Consider the following 6,689-nt stretch of genomic DNA (forward strand, 5'->3'; position numbering starts at 1 on the left):
GCTTATACATCCACTGAATCTTTTGTGGTAAATGTATCCCTGCCTCATCCCTGCCTAAGCTGCAAAACTTATTTATTTCTTAAAAAAAGCAATGAGTGACAAATCTCATTGGGAGAAAGCAGGAAATCTAAATCTTTTATAGGACTATTGTAATTTATTCCTATGCATGCTGCTCAGAGTAACAGTAACATCAATCTCAGTCAGCAGCTCCTCTGGCAGCAGTGTCTTTCTCTCTCTCCTCACAATGCCTGCACACACAGGCAGTAATGAGTTACTATGGTTACAGAGAACAGCAACCATGGTTATGTATGTGGAGGTCCCAATTTTATCAGTCAGCCTTTGCCATTGTTTATTAGAGTACAACAGTTACCATGGTCAAAATTCATGCAACTTGAACCGTCCCCCCTTTTTTTATTTCATAGATAAAAACATTGGATATTTTGATTATATATTCACCACTGAATTGGAAATGTCCCTGGTTTTCATTCAGAAATCTGGTCACCTAAGTGTATTGTAACAAATTTATACGTTTAAAAACTGCAGTACCACCATGAGCCACTGGGGGGGCTGCAGCCCAAAGTTTGATCAACATGTTTGAACAAAATCTGTTGGTAGAGGATGTAACTGATCTTTTCATGATGTTATTACTACTATGTTTTATTTAATAATAAACATGGATGTATTTTATTTTATATTCATTTGACTTTCAGTGTTGTTCCTAAATATGTTACAAAGAGGAAAGGAACAGAGAAAGATTATAATATAAAAATAATTAATAATGGTTAGGCTAAATTACTAAATGTTATATTTAATTAACTACCCACTTACATAATATGTACAACTAACTACGTACACACACACACATACACATACACATTGTGTAAGCCACTTATCCTTCTGGCTCACGGGGGTACTGGAGCCTATCCCAGCAGTCACTGAGCTGAAGGCAGGAAACACCCCAGACAGGCTGCCAGTCCAATCCAGAATTAACTACAAATAAATTACATTTTTTTATTCTGCAAAAATCTTAATCTGGTCTTAATGTAAAAGCAGAACATAAAATTGGAATAAAAAGCTAACTTCAGCCTCAGAAACTGTTCATGCAAATCACTGTTAGCTTATTGCTAACAAACTAGATTCCCAGAATAGAGACATTAGTAGATGTTAGCATTATTGTTAAGGTGGGTTTTCACCTCCAGTTATGACCAAATGTTGACATTCATAGCCCAAACTGGAGGCCTAGCTCTAATAATTAAGGTTCACCATTGAAAAGTCATGCTCAGACTACTGAAACACACTACCTTACGATAAGAAATACACAGCAACAACATAATGTGTGTGCTATTACATGTAATATTTGTTGCAAGATTGGACTGGATTACTTTTTATCCTACTGATATGCAATCCAGCAGTTTCTGCAAATATTGGCCATCAATACTGATATGCAATCCATAGAAATGACCAAAATGTCCTTAGGAATGTGACCTAATGGTCTAGAAGCAATGCAGACTTGATGCAGACATGTTATTTTGCTTTTGTAAAATATAAAACTTTTTTCTCTCCCCAGGATGAAGGTCATGCAGTAAAACATGCAGTATTTAATCATGACTGAGTGAATGGGTTAGTGTTTGTGTGACTAAGGGATATACAACAGCCAAACAACAGAGGAATGTGAGTGTGTGATGCAGATTGTTTTGTGGGTGTTCTTTTGTTATAATTCATCATAACAAATAAAACAGCTGAAATTGAAAGTGAAAGTCAAGCTTTGTTCAGCTGCAGTTTTTTTTTTTTTAAATATCGCCGTTTTGATTAGAAATCATCTTGCCAAGTCAATTATGGGCTTATGTATGATGACAAGCAAAAGTACACAGACTAAAGCACATCATTCAAGAAAATCTCCCATGTGCCAGTTTCCTGTGATGTGGTTAGTTCTTGGAGCCACAGGACAACAAACATCTGCCACACGTTTCTAGTTGGCTAAGCTTTTTCTCTACGTTTCAATAGCTTTAATCCCTTTTACAGACCAGTTCATTTGGCTTTGTTGAAAGCAGTGCATCACCTAAAGCAATTAAGCTGGATGAAAAGGGAGGAATATTTACTCCTCACATTTCAGCGAGCTAGCTGTAGCTTGGCTGGGCTCACCTTTGGCTGTTCTCAGGGAGGAGCTGTTGGAGGGCAGGGTTTGTGTGGGCTGGGAAATGACAGGAGTGACAAATTTGCAAATTTTCTAGTGCTGCAACTTCCAAAGCCCTCCTAACACCACCATGCAATGTCAACAGCTCCTTGTGCAGTGGCTCAGCTGGGGCATGATCCTGGCTGGGCTGGTGCACTTTCTTTGTTTCCTGAAGTCCCACGCTCGCTGTGGTCACTACTGGATGGTGCCGGCTAGGTTGGCCTGGTTCATACAGGAGCTCCCAACTCTGCTGCTGCCTCTGCTTCTCCTGCTGACCACATCGAACAGAGAGATGCGTACTCCTCTCAACGTTCTGCCTGCACTACTTCCAAAGGTAGGATTAATGCTAAGGTTAATCCTGGATATGTGAAGTAACACAGGGGTTTATTGAGCATTATGAAAGTTGTCGTGATCAGTGATGTACTGTGGCATGCCATTATTTTCTTTTGTTAGACACGCACAGGCTCTGCAATATAGTAACAATATAGGGAACTTGCATTCTAGGCTGTTAAAAGGGTTTTTTGAGTGGTTCTGTAGTAGTACGACTTTTGACTCCATAAAGATCCTTTCAACGAACTGGTCTTTAAAAAAGCTTTTTTGTAAATGAGATTTGCAAGTCAAGAACCTTTTTTAAAGAAGTTTGAAGAACCTTCTCCATGACATAAAGCTTCTATGCTCTGTAGGTTTCTTCCTTAAAAACATACTTCCAAGTCAAGAATCATTTTGGAACCTTTAGGTTCAACTCAATGTACACTGTAAACCCTGATATAAACTCAGCAGAGGTGTAAAGAGTACTGAAAATCCCTACTCAAGTACAAGTACTGTTACTGTAGTGATAATTTACTCAAGCACAAGTAAAAGTATTAGTAAATAAGATTACTGAAGTAAGAGTAAATAAGTAGTTTGTTGAAAATTTCTGAGACTGATCAAAGTTCAATCTGCTACTGAATATTTACACAACTTTCTGTGAACTGTGTAAGGAACAAGGTTTACATTACACTGCATGTGTTGCATGGTTAAATGATTATATAAGTCGTCCTAGTTTATCTGTTTCCAATAAAGTATTTTCCCTGAAGGACTGTGCAGAGGCTGTTACTGTTTAATTAAGTTCATTTAAGAGAAAAAAAATAAATCGCTTAATTCACAATGTAATTTGAGTGAGAGTCCTGCTGCCCATCAGCTCCCTGGACTCTATCTTACATTAATAGGTGTGAACTTCTACAGACAGTAAACACATTCACAGCCTTCACACTGTATATTTTCACTGATATCTGTTTAGAACATTTACACCATTAAAATCAGTAGCAACATCAGCAACTTACCCAGCTTTGATTTTTTACTGCAATATATTTCACTGGTAATCATGCTTTCAGATATGAATCAGACATTATTATTGCATTGCACTGTTAAACAGCTGCACAGCCTCTCACAGTTAAAGACAAACACCAAGACAGAGAGAGAGAGAGAGAGAGAGAGAGAGAGAGAGGGAGGGCGGAGAGATGGGGAGGGATCAGATCAGGCCAGTCGACAGCGCGATAGAATCACTGTCCAGTTTATAAATATCCTGTATTAGACTAGATTTCTTGTCTCACAGCCGTTCACGACCGTTTATCTCCAAAACAGCAGCTAAACTAGGCTGTATAAACGGTAAACTGTAGGCTGTGGGCGACACTAACAGGTCGCACAAAAATGAATTTAGTGGTAATAACTAATCACAAGAACATGATCAATTCTAAAGTATTATTTAAGTACAAGCTTTTTAGAGGGTGAGCACATGATTTTTTTTTTTATTTATTTATTTTTTTTGCTAAAAACGTTATTGATGAATTTTTAAACATGTGCTCATTTGTAAGCTATAATTACTTAATATACCATGTATAGTCAGGCCAATAGGGAAGCTGACCATCAAAAAGAATTCTGTGTATTTTTCAAAGCACAAAATGTGTTAAAATTTTATAACCTGTGTAACTAGTTTTGGCTCAAGTACAGGGATACTCTTTGACAAAAACTTTGCCTCCAGACCTACTGTACTACACTAAACAGTTTCATAACAGTGTTAAGAAAACTGTTTACGTCTACTGCAATGTGCTTGATTCCTGTGGTGACAATTAATTACGCTAAGCTTAACATGAAGCTTGGCAGTATGCATTTCTTAAATATCAACTGGTCTGTGTAATTATCCCAGGCTGAATGGCTAGAAACGCTTTGCAAGGGAATAATACTAGCCCAAGGAATTATTACAACAACAAAAAAAAAAACACACCATGGATGCAATTTCATTGTCAGGTGTTCAGTTGCACAAAACATGCATGCACATGTAGATACAAACAAAAGAGCAGCCAGTCAAAATGTTTATATTAAGAGTTAGAGATTTCAACTGTGGTGTGTTTATTTGCAGGAATTCTTTTTGCTTTTTTTCTTCTACAGATAATGCTGCAGCCTTCTGTAGAATAATAATGCTGGTATAACATGATCACAAATATGTGCGACATTTCGTCACCTTTACATTTCAGGACATGTGTTTACTCACTGCTGACCAGAGGACGTCCTTATCCTTTAAACATCATGGTGTCAGGAATCATCTTCTGCTCTGTTAATGGCTTCCTGCAAGCACACTATCTCCTCCACTGTCTTATCTATCCATACATGCATATGTCTGATGGCTGAACACTGATCGGTGAGGCATCATTGTCTATATATACTGTGAAGAATTTTTTCACTACTGTTTATCAAAATACACACTTCAAGGTTCTTCAAGGGTTCTTTAGTAAAGACAGTGATTCTATTTAGAACCATGAGTTCTATATAGAACCATTTCACGCTTAAATGGTTCTTTGCACAGAGATTTGGTTGGTTGATGGAGAATGTGTTGAATAAGGTTTATATAGCACAAAAACGGTTCTGCTATTGTGATAATCTTGACATGAAAACAACAGCGGAACCCTTTTTGGTGCTGTGTAGAACCATTTTTTAAAAAGGTTCTACATAGAACCATATACAACACATTATCCATCAATCTGAAGAAGCATTTCACACTATATAGAACAGTCTGTCTTTACTGAAGAACCCTTAAAGAACCATCTTTTTTAACTGTGTAGCAGTTACTAATGTAACTTATGCTTTTCAGGTTTGGTCATATTTTTTACAGGAATGGCCATTAACATGTACACTGACCACATTCTGCGCAACTTGAGAAAACTTTGGGAAACTACGTACAGGATCCCACAAGGCATATGTTGGGCAGAACTTAGCGTTTTGTGAATAGCAGTGGCAAGAGCAATACTGATACAGTGAATGAATGGCTTAATTATACTTTATATATTGTATTCTATTTCTTCTATTTTTTTCCTTTTAAGTAGACACAGCACACACATAAAGCAAATGTAAAGCACACACATAAAGCAAATGTTTCTTAAATCAATGCTTCTTTTGTGAAGTCTACGATTTTACAGCTTGCTGGCAGTTATGGTAGCCATGTACAAATGAATCTGTCATCGTTTTTTTGGCTTTGACAATGGCTTAGTCAACTTACCATGACAATGTTTATTTATGGCATTGGATAAGAATATTTGAAGCCCCCCTGGATCAGTATAAATCCTTTGTCAGATAATTTTTTATTTCCCCTTCGTGAGTGAATGCTGCAATGCATCATGAGAAGAAATGCTGTTCTTGAGTTCTGGATTACTAATGCTACGTTTTAATCATAGCCACAGAGATCTGGCTAGTACTCAAAGCTAGTATTGGACATCTGATCTCTGCAACAACAATATGACTGATGCTGGTTCTTTACCTTTCCAGATTTAGCAAATTTAGGAATTCACATCATACAAAAAAATTGTTATTCATGGTAAAATGCACTGGTGTAGCTGAAGGAAAGACAGTACAGGCTTGCAAATAGGAAAAAAGGACTGTCCAAGCCTTTTTAAAACAGTGGAACCAGAGCAACAAAATGATATGATGTTTTCCCTGCCTCCCAGATAAACAGAGATAATTCTTGACTCCCTTAACATGACATTATTCCTCTCACTGGTTATCCTGATATATACCTATATGTCTAAGCATACATGCATCTTTTAAGCCTAGACAATGTTATTAATTTTGACCTCTTGCCCTCTACACTTACTATTATTACTATTATTACTCAAGACAATTTAGGTTCTATACTTAGGTTCAAGGTATGGGTATACTTAGGTTCAAGTACTATAAATTATTTGGTGACTGCTAGGGATGGGGATTTGAACTGCTACTTCAGCATCTGTAAAAAATAAGGTAACATTCTCTACAGAGAGCAAAAATATTATATAATATAAAATAATAATATAAAACATAGGATTTTTCTGCTAATTTCAGTGAACTAGAATCAGAATCACTTTATTTTTCCAAAGTATGTTGCACATACAAGGAATTTGTCTTGGTAAGTGCACACAGGCATGACACCTAACATACAATAAATGGAATAAGGAATAAAGAGTAAAAAGAGCCATGGGAATGGAGCTAAAGAGATGTGTGGATATCT

At 36.9% G+C, this 6,689-nt stretch overlaps 1 pseudogene; it reads left to right on the top strand.

Moving 5' to 3' along the window:
* Window positions 1–2,264: 2,264 nt before the first annotated feature.
* LOC118801052 lies at window positions 2,265–5,434 on the top strand (annotated as a pseudogene).
* The last annotated feature ends 1,255 nt before the right edge of the window (window positions 5,435–6,689 follow it).

Source organism: Colossoma macropomum, unplaced genomic scaffold (assembly GCF_904425465.1).
Source record: "Colossoma macropomum unplaced genomic scaffold, Colossoma_macropomum, whole genome shotgun sequence".
NCBI lineage: Eukaryota > Metazoa > Chordata > Actinopteri > Characiformes > Serrasalmidae > Colossoma > Colossoma macropomum.